General features: G+C 41.7%; 1 protein-coding gene and 1 long non-coding RNA gene across 2 annotated transcripts in view; one reads left to right on the top strand and one right to left on the bottom strand.

The window, feature by feature from the left end:
- The window catches only part of SLC22A3 (solute carrier family 22 member 3), a 109906-nt gene that overhangs the window by 25192 nt on the left and 60021 nt on the right, over positions 1 to 24693 (top strand). The window lies entirely within an intron of this gene.
- Positions 10613 to 14676, bottom strand: LOC129060123 (uncharacterized). Its single transcript, XR_008526546.1, has 3 exons — positions 14538 to 14676; positions 13709 to 13764; positions 10613 to 10696 (listed from the first exon to the last, which is right to left on the bottom strand). It is a non-coding gene; the product is annotated as an uncharacterized LOC129060123 (long non-coding RNA).

Consider the following 24693-nt stretch of genomic DNA (forward strand, 5'->3'; position numbering starts at 1 on the left):
AGTTTTGTTCCCTTGCTGGCAAGGACTTGTGATCCCTTGGCAGAGAAGCGGTGTCCTGGTTTTTGGAATTTTCAGCCTTTTAGCCCTGGTTTTTCCTCATCTTCGTGGATTTATCTACCTTTGGTCTTTGATACTGGTGACCTTCAGATGGGGTTTCTGTGTAGATGTCCTTTTTGTTGATGTTGATGCTATTCCTTTATGTTTGTTAGTTTTCCTTCTAACAGTCAGGCCCCTCTGCTGCAAGTCTGCTGGAGTTTACTGGAGGTCCACTTTAGACCTTGTTTGCCTGGGTATCACCAGTGGAGGCTGCAGAACAGCAAAGATTTCTGCCTGTTTCTTCCTCTGGAAGCTTTGTCCCAGAGGGGCACTCACCAGATGTGAGCCAGAGCTCTTTTGTATGAGGTGTTTGTCAACCCTTGCTGGGAGGTGTCTCCCAGTCAGGAGGCATGGTGGTTAGGGAATCACTTGAGGAGGCAGTCTGTCCCTTAGTAGAGCTTGAGCGCTGTGTTGGGAGATCTTCAGAGCTGGCAGGCAGGAACGTTTAAGTCTGCTGAAGCTGTGCCCACAGCTGCCCATTCCGCCACGTGCTCTGTCCCAGAGAGTTGGGAGTTTTATCTATAAGCCCCTGACTGGGGCTGTTGCCTTTCTTTCAGAGATGCCCTGCCCAGAGAGGAGGAATCTAGAGAGGCAGTCTGGCTAAAGTGGCTTTACCAAGCTTTGGTGGGCTCTGTCCAGTTCAAACTTCCCAGAGGCTTTGTTTACATGGTGAGGGGGAAAACCACCTACTCAAGCCTCAGTAATGATGGACACCCCTCCCCCACCAAGTTCAAGTGTCCCAGGTCGATTTCAGACTGCTGTGCTGGCAGCAAGATTTTCAAGCCAGTGGATCTTAGCTTGCTGGGCTCCATAGGGGTGGGATTCACTGAGCTAAACCACTTGGCTCCCTGGCTTCAGCCCCCTTTCCAGGGGAGAGAACAGTTCTGTTTTGCTGGAATTTGAAGCACCACTGGGGTATGAAAAAAACTCCTGCAGCTAGCTCAGTGTCTGCCCAAATGGCTGCCCAGTTTTGTGCTTGAAATCCAGGGCCCTGGTGGTATAGGCACCCGAGGGAATCTCCTGATCTGCATGTTGTGAAGACCATGGGAAAAGTGTAGTATGTGGGCCAGAATGCATGGTTCTTCACAGGACGGTTTCTCAAGGCTTCTCTTGGCTAGGGGAGGGAGTTCCTCAACCCCTTGCACTTCCTGGGTGAGGTGATGCCCCACCCTGCTTCAGCTCGCCCTCTGTGGGCTGCATCCACTGTCTAACTAGTCCCAATGAGATGAGCTGGTGCCTTAGTTGGAAATGCAGAAATCACCTACCTTCTGCATCCATCTTGCTGGGAGCTGCAGACCAGAGCTGTTCCTATTCAGCCATCTTGCCACCTGTGAAAGTCTTTTGAATGGGTGAATGAATAAATGAATGAATGAACGTTTTTTCACTGTGCTTCATATGCTCATGCCTCACTAAGGTTGTAGAAAATATAGGATCTTGAATACTTTAAAGTGGCAATGTCTTGTGACACAGACATCATCCCTGCTCTCCCAAAATTACCCAGGGTGTGTGGAGAGGCCCCTGGCTTTGGAGATGGGGGACATTTCCTGTGACTCCCACCTCCTCAGCACCACAGGGCTCATCTCTGGGGACCTGGCTTTCCAGTTAGAGCAGACCTGGATCAAGAAGGGCCACAAGAAAGAGAAAAGAAAGACTTGGCAGTGGGAGGGCAGGTCGTTCAGGCCTCTCCTGGGAAGGGTGCCAACCTCTGGACTTAGCATGATGTTTTTAAAAGAAATGAATGTGTGTCTTATCTCCACCTTCAACTTGTAAGGAAAGTGCAGTGCCAGAGGCTGGGGTATCTCTGCTGCCCAGGTGCACTCCACAGAGACAGAGCAAGAGCACGTGCAGACTGTGCTGTCCAACTCGCATAGAAGGCTGACAACCACTTCCCTCCTAATGGGGAAAGTGAAGTTGGGAAGGCAGGAATGACCACATGCTCACCCAAAACCTTGGTGGCAGCATGTCTTTCCAGAAATTTAGCAAGCCAGATCTGGAAATTTGATGCCTTTGCTCCTCTTTTTCCTGAAAGAAATGGAAGGAGTCAGGCTCATGAAAAGCCAGATTTCACCTCCATGCACACAACCAGGACCTTGTCTTTCTGAAATGCCCCACAGGCTTTCACAGAATAGATGCAGTCTTAGCAGTAGGCAGCTTGCTTGTTGTCTGGCCTAAGTCTGAGCCAAGATAAAGACATATAAACTGCCAAGGAGACACTCTATTCCAGAACCTTCTCTTCTTTGCAAAGCAAACATAATTTTAAGATCAAGATGCATAACTCTTGTAATCAAAAGCTTACACATTTCCCCCCCCCCACCCTCCACCCCCAAGCAATGGGTTCTAAACAATATAAACTACCAAAGTGGTGTTTATAGGGAAATAAAAACCAGACTGGTAAGATACCAACTTTTTTTTGCCTTATACCAGTTTCAGAAAGTGCTTATGCAGAGCAAGTGTGGGACAATATTCAATTGGCAAAAATATGATGAAAGTAGCTCACTTAAGAAAGGAATAAAGTCTTATTTATTGAAAGAACAGTGACAAGCTTTTTAATTCTGAAAGTCTTGCATATTTCCTGCACTGTACATTTACCTAAGTACAAGTGTTTTAAGAATGATCTCTTGAGCCTGCTTAAATCAAGAACGCATATTTCAGCAGTTTGAAAAAAATTGCGTTTCTTTGTTCATGGCTGTTCTCAGGGGTTGAGAGGTATGGAAGGAGTCAGAGGTCTGAGTTTAGGCTTCCACCTACTAACTAGCTTGGAACCTCTGACTAGGTTTTTAAACCCTCTAAGTCTTGGGTTTCTCACCTGTAGAATGAGGATAATAATCATGTCTACCTCACAGTATTGTTGGGAGGACTTAATGAGATGTAGAGCAACAAATCTAAAGCCTGGCCCACAGAGAAGTAATGTGAAGTCTCAAAAAAAGTGAATTTTACAATAGCAAAGACATGGAAACAACCCAAATGCCCATCAGTGATAAAGAAAATGTGGTACATATACACCATAGAATACTATGCAGCCATAAAAAGGAATGAGATCATGTCCTTTGCAGGGATATGGATGAAGCTAGAGGCCATCATCCTCAGCAAACTAACACAGGAACAGAAAACCAAACACCACATGTTCTCACTCATAAGTGGGAGTTGAACAATGAGAACACATGGACAACACACACTGGGGCCTGGTTGGCGTGGGGGCAGGGGGGTGATGGGGAGAGGGGTGAGGGGAGGGAGAACACCAGGACAAAGAGCTAATGCTTGTGGGGCTTAAAATATAGATCATGGATTGATAGGTGCAGCTAACCACCATGGCACATGTATACCTATGTAACAAACCTGCACATGTATCCTAGAACTTAAACTAAACTAAAATTTTTTTTAAAGTGAATTTTAGCCACTAGATTTTAGAGTTGAAGCATGCTGTGGTACTTGTGATTAGGCATCTACCTGTGTATTTATTCACCTGAACACCTGGATGTGTAGAATAAAAATTGCTCAATTGTTGAAGGCTGCTGCATCACTCTATGCTACTTGCTCTGTTAAAGTATGTTCAGGGAGCCAGCTCAGAGAGGCACCTCCTTTTAGCTCTGTGAGGCCTTAAAGCTGGGTCATCATGAAGTCCCTGTATATATATTTTTTTGTTTTAATAACTCCAAGTAACCAAATGAAAACAATTATTTATAAAATGTATTAAGAAGCAAATGTTATCAATTTTGGACTTTGCACAACTATTATTAATGTGACTTCAGGTCCCATGACAAATTAGAATGGCAATCCTGGGTGAGAAGTTAATTTTGCCCTGGAGCTGGCAGAATCAACATGCATCCCAGTCATGGGATAGGCCAGTTCTCTCACTCCATCACATCCAACACCTGGCAAGGACAGCTTTTGGTATCCTAAAGAATTTGGGAAAGATGCTGTTGGTGTGGGGGCAGGGAGACTAGAAACAAGATCTTTCCATGGGCAGAGCTCTTCAGAGCTTGATAACAAAGTTTGGTCTGCAGGCTTGGTCAAATAATTATAAACTCTCCAGTTGAAACAGGGAAATGTGGCCGGGCATGGTGGCTCACACCTGTAATTCCAGCACTCTGGGAAGCTGAGGCAGGTGGATCACTTGAGGTCAGGAGTTCGAGACCAGCCTGGCCAATATAGTGAAACCCCATCTCTACTAAAAATACAAAAATTAGCTGGGTGTGGTGGTATGCACCTATAGTCCCAGCTACTCAGGAGGCTGAGGCAGGAGAATTGCTTGAACCCGAAAGGTGGAGGTTGCAGTGGGCTGAGATCATGCCAACACACTTCAGCTGACAGAGTGAGACTCTATTTCAAAAAAAAAAGAAAGAAAGAAAGAAAGAAACAGGGAAACGTTTGCAAAGCTTCCATCTCCAGGTTGACTTCAGTCAATAATCCTATTGTCTTAAGGCTGGAGTGGACTTCCTTGAAGCTCTTTGCCCAGAAAACCTTGCCAAAACTCTCCTAAGATTATTAAGAGTTTTCTTGAATCTCTTTTCCTGATTCCAATCAATTGGAAATGTTATAAAAATAATTCTGTGGTCAAGTCTCACTTACTCTTGCTCTCAAACACAATCCACCAAAAGAACAAAACACAAAGTAAAAGTGGATGCAAGACACAAGAGGAAGAGGGGCCCTCTGCAGAGGCTGCTAAGAAAACGTAGGTTTGGCTCAAAGATTTTTGTTTGTTTGAATCAGTTCACTATTTTTAACCTGTGGAAATTTGTTCACTCATTCTAACAGTAGCTTTTGCTTTTTAAAATTGGTTTATTTAGTGTTATGTTCTTCCTGTAAACCTTTTCATTGTATGTTTTTCTCCTAATCTAATGGTGATCCTCTCAGTGATACGAGTAACCTGGTGTTTGTATTTAACACTCCTTCAACATTCACAGAATCAGAAAATATCAGAACAAGGAAGCCTCAGCCTTCAAGACTGTTCGATTTGTGTTCCCTAATTTGATGTGTGAACAAAACTGAGGCTGTGAAGATTCTAGAATAATATGTTGAGCTCAAAACTATGGTAGTAGAATTAGAATATAGCTTTCTGATATTTTTATAAAAGTCAATGATTTTTAGAAGTTTAAAAAAGATACAAATTAAACTGGGAAAATACTAAATATTTAAATTCTGTAGGCCAGTTTTCATATTCTGGAAAGGTGGATTTTCATATGGCACTGGTGCTGGTGTTTCATCAGGTCAGCTGTCTATGTCATAAGAGGGTGTTCTTATTAGAAAATGTAGGCTTTGGCAAGCTTTAGAAGGCACATGTGTTACTGCATGTTCTGACGAGATTTTGAAAATCTTTGGCAACTGTGCTTTCCAAGTGGAGAAAAAGGGGTACCATAATGTTGAAAGACAGAAATTAAAATCTAATCAGCTATGGTGGCCCTTATCCTCCACCTTAGAATTTCTTTTCATGGAATGTCTGGTGGACAGTAATATATAGAGGCTCCTCGACTTAGGATGGATCACATCCAGATACACCCATTGTTAAATTGAAAATATCATAAGTTGAAAAATGCATTTAATATACCTAATCTACCAGACATCATAGCTTAGCCCAGCTTACTTTAAATTGCTCAGAATGCTTACACTAGCCTGCAGTTGGGCAAAATCATCTAACACAAAGCCTATTTTGTAATAAAGGGTTAAATAGCTCATGTAATTTATTGGATATAGTATCAGTTGTTTACCCTTGTGATCGCATCACTGACTGGGAGTTGTGGCTCACTGCCACTTCCCAGCATATATGGCTAGCCTGGAAAAAGATCAAAATTAAAAAACAAAGTACATTTCTACTAAGTGTATATCACTTTCACACCATCATTAAGTCGAAAGTCGCCAAGCTGAACCATCCTAAGTTGGCGACCATCTGTAGATCAGGCAATCCTTGACGTCTTATGGCGGCAGATTGCCAAAAGAGATTGGAGTCTAGAAGTCCTGGAAGCAGCCCCAACAATTACACAGAACTAGCATCATGCCCTCACATCAAGGCAAGGAGGGAGAGTTGTCCCTATTTTTCCTTTCCTCGAAAGGGATAGTGAAACTCATTCTGAGGTTTTTAAAAAATGTACTTTTCAATGCTTTTCCTCTATCTGTTTTGCTCTCCCTTGATACCCCTCTGCATCATGATGGCTGTGGCACTGCTCCTGCTCCTTACATGGGGTCTTAGAATGCACAAAGCTGCCCAATTATCACTTTCTCTGTATTTGAGGAAAATTTCTAGTAGCAAAAGAATATCCTCTGACACTCTTTTCAAAATGCCAACTAAATGTGATAGAACTACTTTTTGCAACAGTGAAGTCCCAAAGTCTCTTTCTTCCTGATGGGTTAATTTAGTACCTTCCTTTTTCCAAATCAAAGAACCATAAAAGCCAGTGAAACTCTGCAGTATTATTATCCTGTGTGTTTAGTTTTGCTTTTTAGTACTTACCATTATTAAACACTTGGCCCATTTTTGACTAATTGTTGTGTAATTCCAAATACAAACCAGCCACCGTGGATTATTGCAGTTAGAGTCATCAGAAAGCAAGGAGCTATGACTCGTGCTCTGTTCTTGCTATGTTTTTTTGATTTGTATTTCATTTCTTACCTGTGCTTACAAGTCATATGAAGATCAATACATCTGAAATATATATGCTGAGTATGTCACCAGATTTTATTTCTCCCATCATTGAATCTGGACAGGCTTCTTTCAAAAATGTTGAGTCATTTTTATGTCTTTATCACACTCTTCCAAAGTCCTTAAAACTCCTAATTATTTCAGAGGATTATTGTCATATAAGGGATACAAAATCAATTACACAAAGAAGTTGTAATCACTGTAATTAAACTGAGGCTTATCTAGACAGATCCTATATCATATTTTTGACATATTGAGGCTAAAAACTTTGTGGAGAAAATAATGGATATTTATAGAATATACTCAAGTGTATTTATTTTAGAAGGTCTGTGTAGGCATTTCACAAAAGAATCTGTAATCTACATAAATTACCAAATTATGTTACATAATATTTTAAAAACTTGTTTTAGAATAAGTTGGAATGTGAGGTTTATAAAACAATTGGAATAATAAACTGAAATTATAATTTAATTTTTGTACCCAGTGCATTTATTTTTCTTGCTATGACTTGACTATAGTTTAAAATTCTTATAGGTTTAGTATCCGTTTTTTGAAAACAGGTTTTCAATGTGTTTCTGTAACAATAATGAAAAATAAAGGCATGTAATCTCTTTTCCAAAATAAAGGATTGGTTTGAGAATTATGATCATATATACAATGTACTAAACGCAATCTTTTATGATGATGATATAAAAGATTCACAGACTCACAAATCATATGCAACTCATCTAAAATACTAAGAGAACATAACTTCATCTTTATAAAACATATACATATGCATAAATTCTTAGACAAAGTTCTAGAAAAATATGCATATCAGAGTGGAAATGCAAGTGATGATAATGATTTCTGTTGTTTTCTTCTAATTTCTATAGAGTCACTATGTTATTTAAATTTTCAAAAAATTAAGTTATGTGCAATAATCTTTTAAAAATTATTTGTTTTTTAATCAGCTTTTAATCTGATGACATAGAATGATAACGTTGTAGTAAATCATAGTTTCTGAACCAAAAAACAGGGACACGTAGACTGAGAAGTGCCAAGTTCATTTTAGAGATTAAAAATACAACGGCATTGGGACTTTTCCAGAAAATTCAAGATATGTGGTCACAATTGAGGTGTTCAGCTTCTAGAGCGAACTGAACCAGATATCTGTGAAGGCTCTGATAGAGAACAGCTGGAAGCTCAGAAAGTGAAACATAATTCAAATATTGGTGAATATGCCAGTGCAGCCGAGAAGGTGATAGGATTTGAAAAATATGCCAGGACACAATGAGAAAGGCCTTGGAATAAATACAAAAAGCCCAAACTCTATTCTGTAAAAGTGGGGAGCTACTGAAGGTTTTAATCAAAGCAGGGATAATCTCATTTCCAAGGCAAAAAAAACAAAAAGAGGCATTCCTTCATAATACCACATGTAGGAGCTGTTCTTATTCTGCGGTGGATTATTACTTTAGTAGTATCTTATAAAGACAGTGCCTGAAGGTCTTTTATCTGTACATTGATGTAACACTTTTTAAAAGCATATCAGCAGACACATTTTTGGAAGCATGCATTCTGAAACTTGAACTTCAAACAGGAGTTATGGCTGATATCATGGAGTAAGGTACAAGAGAAGCTGACTCCTCTCCAGTATTCAAGGCCGACCGTTGTCTCTGGAACTGAGAATACTGGGAAAAGTGTGAGTTGGACACTGTGCACAACTCTAATTAACACTGTTCTAAAGGGAAGGTATATGAATATTTTGTTTAAACACTAATAGTTAAAAGTTATACTACAATATCTTCAAGGTTTAACACATAAATTGAGACACACACTTAATTAGTCCTAAGAAAGAAGTGGTTTAATGTAAACTTATTGATTTTATTTTCATAAATGATTTATTTTAAACTATGAAGAGGAATAACAGAGGCCTTTTATTGGCAAAGAGATTATTATGATGTCTATTTTCAGCCATGATTTTTCTACCAATGGAAAGTGGAACTGAAAACCTACTTAGCGTGATGTGTTGGGGTTGGAATCAAAGAGAGTACTAGAACTATCCTACATCTGTGATTCCAGCATCACATGTGGTGACAATAACACTTCATTTAGTTATATTTCCAGTGAGTCCAGTGGAATGGAGAAAATTTTTTAAGTTAAAAATTCTAAAGGACATTTGTATAATGATAGGAATTATTTGGTCTTCTTAATAAAATAAATCATTTATTTTAGAATTATTTTGTAGTCTGAAAGCACATTTCCTGTAATTTTTAAATGTGAAAGCAGGCAATATTATCTTGTAGGTATTGTATTATATTACAAGAGCCAAAGCATTCTGATTCCCAATTTCATCTGGTATGACTTGTCTTAGAAAAAGAAGTAAAAATGCAGATCGATTTATTCACTTATTAACTGAGTACATTTCCTGAATCCATGTGCAGATTGGGTGATAGGAAGCTGAGGCCCTGCTGGCTAAAAATGTGAGAGAACAGAGCCTAAAACTGGCACACCAGCTGGAAATTAGGAGGGCAAGTTTCCCTAGAAATGGGAGAACCACAGACAGGATGAACCCCAAAATCTGAATATAAACTCTTTCCAAATACTTGGCTGACTGCCAACTTATGCAACCATAAGGGAGACTTCAGTAGACCAGCCTGAAACAAAGCAACTGCAGAAGCTGAAAAATTTAGGGATTTATCAGTTGCTGCATATCACAGGAGAGCAGAGCTTGTAGTTTGAGTCCAGGTCAGCTAACTTCTTGCCAGAACAATAAGCCAATGATCACCAGGAGAGCATAACAGGACTCAGAAAGGCTGCAGTGACTATTATCTACTAGCTTTAGGCCCTGTGCTTTGATATATCAAGCTAGTAAGACATGCAAGGAAACCGGGAATGTGATAATGCTAGGGGCTGGGAGATTATGGAAATTGTCAGTCACCCAAAACTGACTCTAAATAGGCCTCCATGTTGAATTTAGTAGTCAAAGACTTCAAAGCACCTATTGCAGATATGCTCAACCAAAGGGCATTAAAAGAATTAAAGGAAAAATTGTCTTAATGAATGAGTAGATAGGGAATCTCCACAGAGAAATTACATTATTAAAAAATGGAAATTCCAGAGCTGAACAAGTATAATAATTGAAATAACAAACTTGCTAAACAGTCTCAATAGCATATTGTAGATGGCAGAAGCAAGAATAAGTGAAATTGACAATGGATTTTTAAAAATGGCCCAATCTTAAGAATAGAAAGAAAAAAAAGCTCACAAAAAACACTATCAAGGAGTCCAGCACACAAAATCCAAGCTCTGCCTGTCCATTAGGCTTCAGGACATGAGGGAATGGCAGTGAATTAGGGCTGCACTATGCCAGGAACACTCATTTACCACAACTGGATTTGTCAGCAGTATGAGTGAACTTTCCTTAGGCATTATAGAATTAACTGTACTTAGGGAGAGGTTCTTGGTTAACCTCAGTATTTTCACATTTTAAATTATTTCCTGAGTTTCAAGTGAAACTAAATATCACTTGAAAGACTTTTAAAGGCAGTCTGCCCACCCTACTCCAACTCACCCCAATTCCCACTAACAACTACTTCAAATGTAATTGTCAGAAAGAGCACCCCATTCCACTGCACCCCAAATCAGCCTCTGATAGATATTGCATCTGACCCTGGGGGGCTCTTCCCCGCTTTCCTCTTGCTATGCTCACTACACTTTGTTTCCCTCAGTGAAAACTCCTTCCCCATCCTCCTAATGTGTGACTTCACATTCTATAAATAGAATTTTTTTTCCAAAATGAATATAGTTTTATATTTTTTTAAAAATACATAAAAATAAAACACACTCAATACAAAAAGAAATGGATAAAAAGCAAATGTGAAAACAAACTCACCAATCACCCAACCACTCAGAACTTTAGGTCAGTTTAATAGGTGTCCTCTTCTGACATTTCAGTGTCCAGTCTGCCCTCCTTATCCATGGGGTCTGCATCCACAGATTTATCCAACCATGGATAGAATATATGTTTTAAAAAACAATAAAAGTAATATAAATAAAAACCAATACAATATAACAACTATTTACATAGCTATGTTGTATTAGGTATTATAAATAATCTAGAAATAATTTAAAGTGTATGGAAGGATATTCATAGGTTATTTGCAAATACTATGTCAGTTTTGGTGGGGGGATGGAGTCTCGCTCTGTCACCCAGGCTGGAGTGCAGTGGTGCCATCTCAGTTCACTACAACATCTGCCTCCTGTGTTCAAGCAATTCTCCTGCCTCAGCCTCCTGAACAGCTGGGATTACAGGTGCACACCACCAGGACCAGCTAATTATTGTATTTTTAGTAGAGACGAGGTTTTCCCATGTTGGCTAGGCTGGTCTCAAACTCCTGACCTCGGGTGGTCTCCCTGCGTCGGCCTCCCAAAGTGCTCGGATTACAGGTGTGAGCCACTGTGCCTGGCCCAAATACTACATCATTTTATATCAGGGACTTAAACATCTGTGGATTTTGGTATCTAAGGAGGGTCCTAGAATGAATCCTCAGATTATGGTCATCTCCTGAGGATGATTGTATATACATAAATTCAGGGTGTTTTACACCAATGGAATCATATGCCCAGTTTTACAATCTGATTTTAATTTTTACTCAGAATGTGGATATCAGTCCATATCAATAAATACAGACAATAATTGACTTAGTTCAGCAGAGAAACTGGAATCTCACACTGAGGGTGAGGAAGGCGGGAGACAGGAGCATTCAAGGAGGGGCAACTAGCACCTTAGAGACCAGGAAAGACTCAGGTGTTTCTAAGCCAGGGGAGCCAGTGGGGCTGAACACAAGAGAATCGTGCAAGCTTTAAGAGGAGCATCCAGATCCCCAGATCTCCGGTTCCCCCAGGCAGCCCCAGGGGTCTGGGAGGCTGGGTGGGAAGGGGATCTAAGTGCTCCCTCCATGACCTGCTGCTCGACTCTCACCTTCCTTCCACCCTCAGAATGTCTCTGCGGGCCTTATTGTGTCTCCGCTCCCCTCCTTCCCACCCAGGGGAAGCCATCTCCACATGCTGGACTTTCTCTGTGTGCCTCATCATGTCTCCGCTCCCCTCTTTCCCATGCAGAGAAAGCAGGCTCCGCACAGTGGGCTTTCTCTGGGCTCCTCTTCTTGTCTCGCAGGCTCCTCCTCTGTGGCTTGTGCTCTCAGGTTCCTGGTGCATTTATCAAACTGGCGCTCCGGGTCCTGCTCACTCTCCTCTGGCCACCGGTGTGCAGCTCCCTGCCTCCCAATGTTCTTAAGTTCAGCAGTTATAATTTTCATCTCCAATGATTCCTTTTTGCAGGATGCTCCTTTTTCACAATTAATTGCTCTCATTTTATCAATGCAACAGACTCTTGTGTCTCACTGAAAACATGAATTCAGGTTTTTAGTTACTTCTTGTTTCTTGTGTACTGTTGTGCATGGAATCATTATCTCCGGTTCCATTCTTCTGAAGAATCATGCTGAGCCCTGCTGCCCTGCCTGGCTGGCATCTTCTCCTCATATTTGTAGATGGACAGAGTTTGTTCGGTGTAGCAGGTGCACTGAGTTCTGTCATGGGAGACACAGTGCCTTGTTCAATTCTTTCACTTCCCAGTTACTGTATTTTTTCTAGTTGGTGGGGCTCAGGGGGAGATACCCAAGGGTTCAGGAGCTCTGGCCACTCTTCCTTGTGAGAGTTTGATGGGGCTGAACAAGACAGTTAGGGAAGGAAGCAAGCCCTCCCTTCAGGTGCTCAGCACCTCTGACCTCTGTACTGTCTGCCTTGTGGGCTCCAGTCCCTCAACGCACACCTGCAGCCAGGGCCAAGCTTCCTCGACCCTACTGTGGGCAGCTGGACCCATGGGATCCTGCACAACTGGACCGCAGAATCCTCCCTGCAGCCTTCCTCTGCCTTCCTGCCAGTGCAGGAGCTGTTAGTGAAGGGGAACAGCAAATGGGAACCATAAATCCTTGCTTACCTCCCTCGCAGGCTATCTTGCCTGGGACAGATGACGTGGCTCCTGCCTGCTCTGCTCTCTGTCAAAACTTCCCCAAGTATTGAGTCTGTGGGCATGACCGTTCTCTAGTTTCTATCTGTGGCTTGGAATTTGTGTTAATGTATTGGTTGGGTCCTTTCAATTGGAATGGGGAGACAGAGGAATCATAAATCTGTGATTCAGTGACCTTTAGGAATTGGAAGCCAAGGTCTATTTCTTATGTCTTATTTTGTTACTGTGCATAGCAGTGTCTCTCAACTGTTTGAATCCAGGCCCCTGGAGATGAATGTGGACTGTCAATGGTGTGGCTTTTTCCACCTGCACCTTCTGCAGAGCAGGGCATGGCCTGTGCACCTGCGCACATGAAGGAGCCTTTTGGGGTCTTGATGCCTTTGGGGCTTTTGCTTTCACCTACAGCTCCTTACACTTCTGCCCATATATCTCACTCTCTGTTTTCCAGCCTGTCTTTTATGTTTTCTGAAGCCTGCCCTTTCCCCTCCATGGTTAGGTGAAGGAAAGGGAAATAGAAGGGAATATTCGAAGAGGAAAGGTTGTGGCCCTGCAGGGTATTTGTGGCTTTATCCCCAATTGCATTCTTCAAGTACAGTTCTTGGTTTTTAGGATATCTCTTTGAGTGAGATTATCTTTAAGTCTTTTGTCCTTATTCTGAGAAAATCTTATGAAGTTTGCCTATATCTTTTCATAGCCCGGATTTCTCAGAAAACACATGGAGAAGCAAAGCTTCTGGTAGGTTGTGTTGGGAAGGGGAAGTACAGGCCCAGGCAGGCAGAGTGAGGGAAGGGGAGTGGGGCAGAGTGGGCAGGAACATGGACACATGGGGGTCCCCACAGAGCCCTCCAGATCCCATTCATAGAGCAGCTGCTGCCACCCAGCAACACAGAGGTCTTCCAAGGGCTGGCGGAACCAGGGCACCTGCTCTCCAAGAAGGGCAGAGGTCAGCAGGCATGCACAGCACTTACCCCAAGGAATGGTGTCGTTGTTGCTGTTGCTTTGGAGCCTCTCATGGGACTGGAGTCTGTGGAGAGGATGGAGAGAGTAATGCATCTGGAATGGACCTCCTGGCTCCTTCCTGTTTCTCATATTGATGGTCACACTGCACACTTCCCAGGCCGCTTGGCCATCTCATGGTCATCCAGCCACCAGGACAGCCAGATCGCTGCTCCAAGCACTGCAAGAGGGGTCATCCTCCAGCAGGGATGGGAACAACCTGGCACTGGAGTTGCTGTGCCTCCTGCATGTGGCATCAAGGCAGCCATTGCCTCTGGGGAAGACAGACAGCTGACAGATCAGGACACAGACTTTGGTGGCAACTGCCCGAGCACCCACATAGCAAGTTGCCGAGGCCAGGGGCATGTGGAGCCAGGAAAACCTGGGAAGATGCATAAACAGGCCCAGCCCAACTTTGCTTTATGTAGGTTGCAGGTTGGCAGAGGAAAACAAATGAGTGAAGAGAGAGTGGTAGGGGAGGAGCATCGGACAGAGGCAGGGAGGCCAAAGACAAACTCTTCTCACTGCCTGTAAGTGAGCAGGAGTCTGACCCCCAGCTTTTCTCCCAAAGCCTGCTTCTGGCTTTACAGTTATCACTGCCACACTCATGAGCAGTATTTCCAATACCCCACAGCAAGAGGGGCTCCCAAGGAAATACATGTAGACACAATCTCAGCTTAGGCAAAAAGATTTCTTTGCTACAGGACTTGTCAGAACCTTAAAATGCCAATGTATTGGAACGTCTGCATTCAGAAGGGCTATCCTAGACATTATACTAATGTATGATGGTTCTCCACTCACGTTTTTGGAGGCCTCATGGGAGTAGTGTTTATAGGCGTCACCTTAGGAAATGCTGCTCTAGACTTCTCTGACTGTTTGCCAGCCTCATCAGACTTTGGATCTCATATCTTCAGAAATGCTGTCAGTATTTTCCAAGGTAAAAACTAGTAAAGAAAATCAAACAAAAATCCAGAAATGTGCTCAGTTAATAGTTCTCCTAATATCTTCCCAGAATAGCATGTGCATTTCATCCTTGTCCTGGAGATAATGTCTATTACCTGGATTATAATCTGGAAATGAATTCTAATTCCTTTTATTATGGGCATAACCTTGTTTCTATACTCCCAGCCTCCAACCAGCAAGAAAACGGGAGTCTCAGTCCCACAACCACAAGGACTGGGATTCTGTGAATGCCCCGGATGAGCTGGGAGGCAGATTCCTCCCCAGAGCCCAGATGGAGTTGAGCCTGCCCCTGACACCTTGCGTGGGAGACACTAACAGGGAGAACAGCTGAGCCTCCCCCAGCCTTCTGACCTACAGCACCATGTGATCATGAATATGTGTTATTCTAAGCCACTAAGTTGGTGGTAATTTGTTATATAGCAATAGAAAACAGATGCACTATACTCGATTACAGATTTCTGGGACCCACCCCTAGAAATTTTGACTCAGTGTGTCCAAGGTGGATCCAAAGAATTTGCATTTCTAAGTTCCCAGATGATGCTGTTGCTGCTGGACCAGGGACCACACTTTGAGAACAGTGTTAAGTCATAAGCTCTCCTTTTGAAAATAATTATTTACTAAGTTGCTGTATGTTTCTCAATCTCTACTTCAATTGCTTATTTTATGGTAAAAAAATATTTCTGTAAAATGCTCATAGAAATGCCTCTTATTGTGAGTCCAGTCCCCAGTAAGTTGCCTGTCTACATTGTGCTTCTGAATTTAGTCATTTTTCCTTTTGGGACTGTTTTATACACCACCTTATTCACTATTTTTATTTTCTTACAAATAAATTTTACAGGAATCAGCTTAAGAAGCTAACACCAATTATCTGCAACTAGAATAAGTCTGATGAAAATAGAGATGTTACCTGATTGTGGTTCTTTATTAGAGAGTAAAGGAACAGAGAAAGGATTACCCCAAAGCTGCATTGTGCATCAGCTGCTAAGTCATGGCCTGCTTGGGCAGGTACGAGACCGGCGTTAGGAAATGCAAGAATCCAGACAACTGGAGCTGCAGGGCACTGGCTGTCAGTTACCCCCAAGCCAAGGAGAGAAGCCAAGGGGAAGACTCCCCTCTTGGGCTCCCAAAGAGGTGAATGTATTAGATAGTCACTGGTTAGAGCATCCAATTTAGTCATCTTTCCAGAATACTCATGGTCAGATGACATGATGATGAAATGTCTCATATAGAAGGCTAATCGTCTCACTTTATTAAAAAGTTGTGTGACCTGATTTTTCCATAGAATTGGCCCTTAATCATGAGCCGTTTGTTTGTCTTGTATTTAATATCAGTCTTGTGCCAGTTCCTTGGAATATCCAACTGACTGAGCCAATCAATGAACAAATATTTATGGAGAGTCTACCAAGTGCCAAGCAAGAAAACATCAATTCTGTCAGCCAGTCCTTGGAATAATCCAACGTGGCCATGTGAGAGGCCACGGCAAAGGATGGCCAAGCACCTTAACTGACAGGGCTCTGTTCTTATTCACAGTGGGGAGGGTGATTCTCCAAAATTCAGTCCTGCCACTGCCACTGGAGCAAGTAAGGGGTGTCAGGCAACTGTCACTGTGCCCTGATGTGCAGCCGTGGCATGTCCACTTGACTCTGTGACACGTCTCTCCTCCTAGCCCATGGGTAGAGCAGGTCAGAGATTGGTCCCTTCTTGACCATTTGTACTCCCAGTGTTGATGATACTACACCCAGATGGTCAGAGCGAGGCTGCAATTTCAGCTCTTAACTCATGCCCTGGCTTAGCACTGTTCTCTCTTAGTGGAAGGGAAACCCTGGTAGTGCCAGGTTTATGGCTGCAGGGCTGAGACCAACAAAACCCATCCAGGCGGCAGGACCTGCTGGTTGGGCTGACAGCCTTGGAGACTGTGTTGAACCTGGTCAGCACTGGCTCCAGCAGGGATGGGGCAGAGTCTGTATAGTGAAGTCTAACGTGGTTGGCCTTGGGTGGGACTGTGTGTGGCCTCGGGTGGGACTTTTGGATGGAATTGCATTAAATCAATGCAGTGACTCAAGATGTTTAGTTCATGAAAAACAGTAGCTATGAGTGCCAAGTATTTGTGCCTTTGATTAACTTAGAACTAATTAATCCCCACTTATAATGTATGCTTTTTTAAACAGACTCCTCCAAAATGTGGAGGCATGAATTTAAAATAGAGTAGCCCTATTCAGATGGCTTTGATCCACTTGTTAAGCACTCCTTAGCCTGAGTGGCCTAAAAATCGGAGCCTGGGGCAAAAGCTTATGTACTAATTCTTGATCAAGGGCTGCCGTCCTAGGGAAGGAAGACGGGGAGAAAGGAAGAGCGGCAGGAAGGAGGGAGAGCAATTCAGAGCGAGGAACCCCAAGCCAGCCACAACTCCACAGCCAAGGCACTGGCCTCATTCCCCAGGGAGCTCTGCGAAGCCTAGTGGAACATCTGTGTCTCAGAGCAGCCATGGAGGAGGTTGGGCTCCCTCTTCTCCTGTGTTCCATCTTTTACTGGTCAGAGTCTGTCCTGAGAGACAGTCGCATCATGGCTAGGCTGTCGGGTCCTCTCTGCTTGGGAAGCCAGTATCTTGAGGGTCCAGGCTGACACCTGAGAGGTGGGAAAAAGACGTGCACTCTCTCCAGGGGGCTGCAACTGGGGAATGAGATGAGTGGGCCACCAGGGAGATGCAGCTGTGTGGACCAGGACCCAGCACAAAGCTCATCCCTGAATTCCAAGGAGTGATGACGCCGAAGAGAGAGCTATCTTCCTTCTTGTTTTAGTAATGCTTTGTTTTATGCACAACTGATAGGAGTATTCGTTTCCTAGGGCTGATGAAACAATATATCAGAAACTGGGTGGTTTCAGAAAATAGAAATTCATTCACTCCTGGTTCTGGAGGCCAGAAGTCCAAAGTCAAGATGTAAACAGGACCATGCTGTCTCTTGGGCTCTAGGAGAGGATCGGTTCCGTGCCTCTCTCCTGTCTCCAGCACTGCTGCCAGTCCTTGGCACTCTTTGGCTGGTAGATGCATCACCCCAATCTCTGTCTCTGGCTTCATATGGCCTTTTTCTGGTATGTGGCTGTGTCTCTGTTTTCTCTTCTTCAAAGGATACCTGTCATTGGACTAGGGCCCGCTCTGATGCAGCATGATTTCATCTTCACTCATTACATCTGCAAAGACCCTGTTTCCAAAGGTCAAATTCTGAGGTTACAGGTAGACATAAAATGTAGGGTGTTGGGGGGGGACACTAATCCTATAAAATATGCTGAAATTAACTATCTTCCAGTAGGTAAATAGTTGATAACCGCTATATCAACTGCATATTAGACTAGATCCTATTTAATTGGACTGGAGTTGGGCTCAGGCATTTTTTCATTTATAAACCTCAAGTAATTCTGTATATATATATTTTATTATCATCAGTATTATGTCACTGATTATAATGCAATTGGTAACATTTATTGGGAGGTTACTATGTCTCAGGCACTAGGCTGAGTGCTTTATGTATATTATACCAATGACTCATCATTCCAGCTCTTCATCTTACAGATAGGAACACGAGGGTCAACAATGTTGGAAAATCACCAGAGGACACAGAGCTGGGAGCGGCCAAGTCAAGACATCCAGGCTGTCTGGCTCCAGAACTAGGACTCATCTTTGCCAAGAGAACCCTGCACATATTTAGAACCTTTCATCTTCTTCTCGTCTTTAGACAGTCTAAGTTATTTAGAGAAATCGTAAACATTTTAAGATGCATAACTGCAAGCCTTCACTACAAAGAAATAAAACAGCCTGGACACAGAGGGGCTGACGTATCATATGTATCTTGTACAACCTGAGGATGAGTCACCAAGGGCAGAAGTTAATAAATGACAGGAATTATTATTCAAACAGATTTAATACTTTCATGTCTCCCAATTTCACAAGTTTAGACAAAAAGCGATGCATTTAGAAGACATCTCTCCATCCTATTTCGAAGCTTAGCTGCCTAACCTACAGTAAAGCCTGGTAGTTATGAACCTTGGAGAACATCTTCTATGACAAGTGAGGGTCTAAGAGCCTGTATCTCATAATGATGCCTCTCTGCATTAAACTAAATCACTCCATTCTGGGCAATCATTGCAGATCCCCTGGTTTCCTGTCTTGGCCCTGGACCCACACTCCCTTCCCCATCAAAGGTGGGATGGGGAGAAGCGGCTGCCCAGCTTAAAACAGTGTACTTCCCAGCCACATGCCAGGCAGAATCTTGTTGGCACCCAAGTTTCTGTCTCTGTGGCTGGGCCTGATCCTCATCTTGTCATCAGTGCCCTTCTTTTTCCTTTGATTTCTATCTAAATCCAGCTCATTGTGGGACCTGCTGTGGTCCCACCTTCTTCAAGTCTCCAGCTGCTCTTACCTCCATGGGCCATTTCTTTGTCTGAAGTTATCTTACATTTAGTCGATTCCATTCTGTTTAGATCTCAGCTGCTCTACATTTGCTTCACATAAATTGACCTTGGCTCCCAAACTATATAACAAGTTCCTCCCAGGAGCAGAAACAAGGTGTGCACATCCCTGGTATTCCTCCCAGCCTTGTCGGCATAATGCCAAGCAAACCAAATTGGAGTGATTTCCAACATACCTGATAATTACCTTTCATACCTGCAGTATAAGAAGTGTTAACTTTTTGACATTAAATGAAGGTGCCCAAATAGTGCCATCAGATCATGTTAAAATTTTTTCATGGTGACCTGAATTAATAGTGACATCCTTTTTCCTCATGGAAACCCAAACCAAATTATTATTTATGATTACTATAATTTTTAGCCATTATTAGGTTCTGTTATGGTACTGTGTGGTTGATTGAAAATGGAAGTTGCCCATGGAGGTCTACATGTCATTGTTTTGGCCAGTGCAAAATGTAGCCAGGAGCACACCACACCTGATAGTGTCAGTGATTATTATTATTATTATTATTGTTATTATTATTAATACTGATGAAGAGTTTAGTGACTCCTGATTTCAAGCTAAGAGCTGATTAGGAAAGGTTCCATTGACAACTCATCCCTAGAAAATTAAAACAGAAGCACATAGATATTGTAATTTGACTTCAGAGACTTCCCTTTCTCCTAGAACAATGCACACCGCCAATGAGTGCTATTTCCGATGGCTCATAACTAAAGTAAAATACTGCAATATCGTCTAATCTTAGAATCTCTTAAGTGAGAATTTGTTCAAGAGGGCTAACCTAGAACCCAGTGGAAAAATCCAGCTGATGGTCACCTGGGTCCATTCCCTATGGTCTGAGGAGCAAATGAGGCCCCTCTCCTGCGTTTATTTATTTATTTATTTATTTATTTATTTATTTATTTATTTAATTTATTTTATTATTATTATACTTTAAGTTTTAGGGTACATGTGCACAATGTGCAGGTTTGTTACATATATATACATGTGCCATGTTGGTGTGCTGCATGCATTAACTCCTTATTTAGCATTAGGTATATCTCCTAATGCTATCCCTCCCCCCTCCCCCCACCGCACAATAGTCCCGGTGTGTGATGTTCCCCTTCCTGTGTCCATGTGTTCTCATTGTTCAATTCCCACCTATGAGTGAGAACATGCGGTGTTTGGTTTTTTGTCCTTGCGACAGTTTGCTGAGAATGATGGTTTCCAGCTTCATCCATGTCCCTGCAAGGGACATGAACTCATCATTTTTTATGGCTGCATAGTATTCTATGGTGTATATGTGCCACATTTTCTAAGCCTTTTGAATACTTGCATTATTTTCTACCTTGCTTCTTACCTTTGACCTTTGTAAATGGGAGATTATTTGTTGCTCTTGTTTTAAGGATAATTTAGAAATGACAACTTTAGCATATATCTAATAATTACTTGCCCCAGCATTTCATCATTACAACTCAAATTAACATAATGTCTATTTGGATTTTAACAAAGAAGAAAAGCTAAGAAAAACCTTCACTTGGAAACCCTTCAAAAGTTTCTCATTTGGCTACAGTTACTCAGGCTTTCTGCAAAACGAAGTAATGTTATCCTTACATTACACCAACAGTTGTTTGAGTCTTTTATCAGACTGACTTTCTGCTCATGCCAAAAGGCGTCATTTTCTTTGTGTAAAAGTGACTTTGAAGATTAATAAGTAACAGAATGGGTACACATGGATTTATGAACATTTAAAATTGCTTAATGTTTTTGCGTGTGTATACTTTGAAAAAAAAATAGGAGATGCCTCAGTCGTTCTACATAGATTGCCTTAGGAGAAGGACATAAATGTGTGTCTTTGATTCAGACTTAAGTGAATTGTTGGTGATCCACAATGATCTCCCATTGACAAGAGGTGGGTTTTAGGTCTCCCTAGGAACTACAACAAGCTTTTAGTACTTTATATCAGAAAAAAGTACTTAGCCTGTGAAGCTCATGGCTTTGGTGCCTGCTAATCTCTCTTTAAACATGAAAGACACATCACAGGCCCAGAGCTGTTGCATCAGCAGGCAGACAGCAAGCTGAGAGCTGATTAGGAAGTGTCGGCCCCTAGAGGCAGAGGTCTGCCCCCTGACTCTATGAGCAAGAGTCAGCATCAAGCCCTTCAATCTTTGGGCCTGAAGTTTTCCCTGTACAGGAAACACAAGCTTGTGTGGATGTGTGTGCATTTCTTTAGAAACACATAATTTGTTTGTTGCTTTATTTTCTACTTTTGAAAGATGGCAAGATCCCAGTCACAAAAACAGAAACCAGGCTAGGTGTTTTAACCAGAGAGGGATTTAATAAAAGGGTTAGGATTTGAGCTGTTTTGGAAGAGCTGAAGAAGAAGGAGGGGACAGGGGTCAGGAAGGACAGTTCCTGCAGTGTCTTGGTGGTCAGTCCCTGCCCTGCTGGGTGGCCATTACAAAGCCGGCACCTGTGGGGCAGTATCCCTTTGCCCCCGTGTGGCCAGGCACACGGGGCACTGGCTGACTCCCACAGCCACCACTGTCAGGATTGGAGCTGGAGCTGCTGCCACGGCCAGAAGCAGAATGTCCACTACCTCCCTCCTACCTTCTGATCTTGCGCTAGCTCCCTACTGGTGCAACCTACACAGAACTCTGCCAGTAAAGGAATCTAAGAAATGTAGTCCCCTGAGGTACAGAAAACACAGAAGGGCAGGCAGTATCTGGCCCAGATGCCTATCATAAAGCTTTAGAAAAATGTTGTGTTATCGCTGCACTTTAACCATTGAAGTATTTATTTTAAATTGATTCTTATTTAAATATTGAATATAAGACAAATCCTGTTTGACTATTTCTTTTATGGGACAGTCAAGAAGATAATCAGTATTATATTAAATAATATTTTATGGGTTTAAAGAATATTTTGGGGGCATTTTAATTCACATAGTTCAAAAGCAGCTGAATACATGTATTAAAAGGCAAGCTCTTGATAGGCCTTGCTATGTCATCTACGAAAAGCACCCCTGTTTCCCTCTGCTAGCTAACTCAGCTGTTTGAAGTACAGATGGATGAAGCAAATTCTACTGTTTGAGTTTTTATATTTGACACTGGTTGATACTTTTCCAAAGTAAATGTTGCATTTCCGCTGGTAGTTTGATTTCGCTGTTTGCTTTCTGAAATTCTATGTACTTTTATTTTAGGTACATTCTTTGCCTGCTTAATTCCAATGAGAAATTATTTCAGATAAATAATCATCAACTTGTTTACTTAAAATAAAATTTTTGTACCTTGAAAAACCAAAATTGATAATAAAAATCCTTTAAAATGACCATGATTACAACTATTATGCATATCTGTAAATCTCTTTACTTCTTACATCTTGACCGATCATCTCAGCAACTCTGTGAGAAGCCAACTACTACTGCCTCCAAATTTTTTCCAACTATGTTAGGTGACAGGTCATTAGCTGTAAAACCAAGGCAAGAAGTTGGACTTTATAAGTAAATACGATAGTTTACTTATGAATATGTATTTATGAGATTCCTCACAATTCATATTCCAACTACATTAATTTTCTCTTCATGCTAGAGTCTAATGCAGTGGTTAGACTGCAGCATGAAACTGGGATAAGCATACCACTTGGAGATTTGCAAAGATGATCACAGGAATTGTCGGCCTGGATAATTTTAAGGGAGCCAGTTTTCAGATCCTCAACTTACATTTGTACTCTTTCCCAAAACAAATTTGTCTAAGAGCATGTCCCTTTTAAGGATGCAGTTTCCTACCCAAAATTCTACTTTTCCCACTTTGCAAAATTAATCATGCCTCTCTCTCATCTTACTCTGAGGCATTGACTTGAAGTTTTAAAATCTTCAGGGCATCAAACAACGGGACAATTTGACATATTGTTCCAGTATTAAGAAAGTAACTTTCTTAATGTAAGACTAATTATAAGTAAATGTAAATGATTAATGACTTAATTAAACAACTTTTTGTAAGTCTGATGGTTTCCATTTTTTTCCTTAGAGCAGAACTGTAGGAGAACTTACATGACATGCTGGCTAATAAAAAAGTAAAAATAATTTGGTGATAGATCACTGTGAATCTTGGCATATAGCTGAGAAGGAGATTAAAGAATTGAGTAACATTTCTGTAACAAAACTCCCTTCATTCCCACTGATTTATTTATATGGAAAAATCTTCTTGGCCCATAAATTTATAAAAATGAAAAACAGAAATAGAATTAATTTTGAGCCCTAACTCGTTCTAGTAATAAATAATATATCCACTGATTTCATGACCTAACTAGAAAAACTTAGACTCGCTTAACATTTTTTCTGGCCATGGAGACGTACATTTCCAACAAAATTTTACTTCTGCATAATAATTATTTCTTAAAATTTATTACATCTTATATTTTTTATCAATTATGGTCTAAAGGTAATTGTAATTATAACCCAAGCAGAAAAAATCCAATATTTAGAGACTTACTGTCACAGGAAAATTTTAAAAATTAAATGTCAATTTATATATATAACTTATTGTACATAGAAGTATGGTGACAAAACCTGTAAAACATTTTCTACACAAAATACATTACATTAGAATAGAAATCTGTGGAAATGAAAATAAGAGCTCAAAGAGAAAAAAATTGATGTCAAATTTCAGACTGTTAAAGAACAGTCTGTTTATAGCAATTGGACACCAGATAGCATATAATATTCATACTCTATTGAAGCCATCCCGTCCTTTTTGGCACCAGGGACCAGTTTTGTGGAAGACAATTATTCCATGGATGGAGGGAGTGGGGGGTGTTGGGGGAGATGGTTTCAGGATGAAACTATTCTACTTGAGATCATCAGGCATTAGTTAGATTCTCATAAGAAGTGCGCAACCGAGATTTCATGTGCAGCTAACAATAGGGTTCACGCTCCTATGAGAATCTAATGCCGCTGCTGAGTGGTAATGCTCGTGGCCCACTACTGCTCACCTCCTTCTGTGCGGCCCGGTTCCTAACAGGCCACAAACTGGTACTGTTTCCCAACCACCATGACTCGGTGGTTGGGAACCCCTGTTCTATTCAATACACTTAAAAGAATGATGTTGGCCAGGTGCGGTGGCTCACTCCTATAATCCCAGCACTTCGGGAGGTCGAGGTGGGCAGATTATGAGGTCAAGAGATCGAGACCATTCTGGCCAACATGGTGAAACCCCATCTCTACTAAAAATACAAAAATTAGATGGGTGTTGTGGCACATACCTGTAGTCCCAGCTACTCAGGAGGCTGAGGCAGGAGAATCACTTGAACCCGAGAGGCAGAGGTTGCAGTAAGCGGAGATCGCTCCACTACACTCCAGCCTGGTGACAGAGCGAGACTCCATCTCAAAAAAAAAAAAAAAAAAGAGAACGATGTTATAACAACATAGTATACTGAAAATTACATCCTTTGCAGTTATTTAAACTGACAAAGAATATTTGTGTGTTAATGTAAACATACGCATGTGATACATTTTCAAAATTTATTTAAGGAGTATATGAGCAAAAATGT

The sequence above is a fragment of the Pongo abelii genome, chromosome 5 (assembly GCF_028885655.2).
Source record: "Pongo abelii isolate AG06213 chromosome 5, NHGRI_mPonAbe1-v2.0_pri, whole genome shotgun sequence".
Lineage (NCBI taxonomy): Eukaryota > Metazoa > Chordata > Mammalia > Primates > Hominidae > Pongo > Pongo abelii.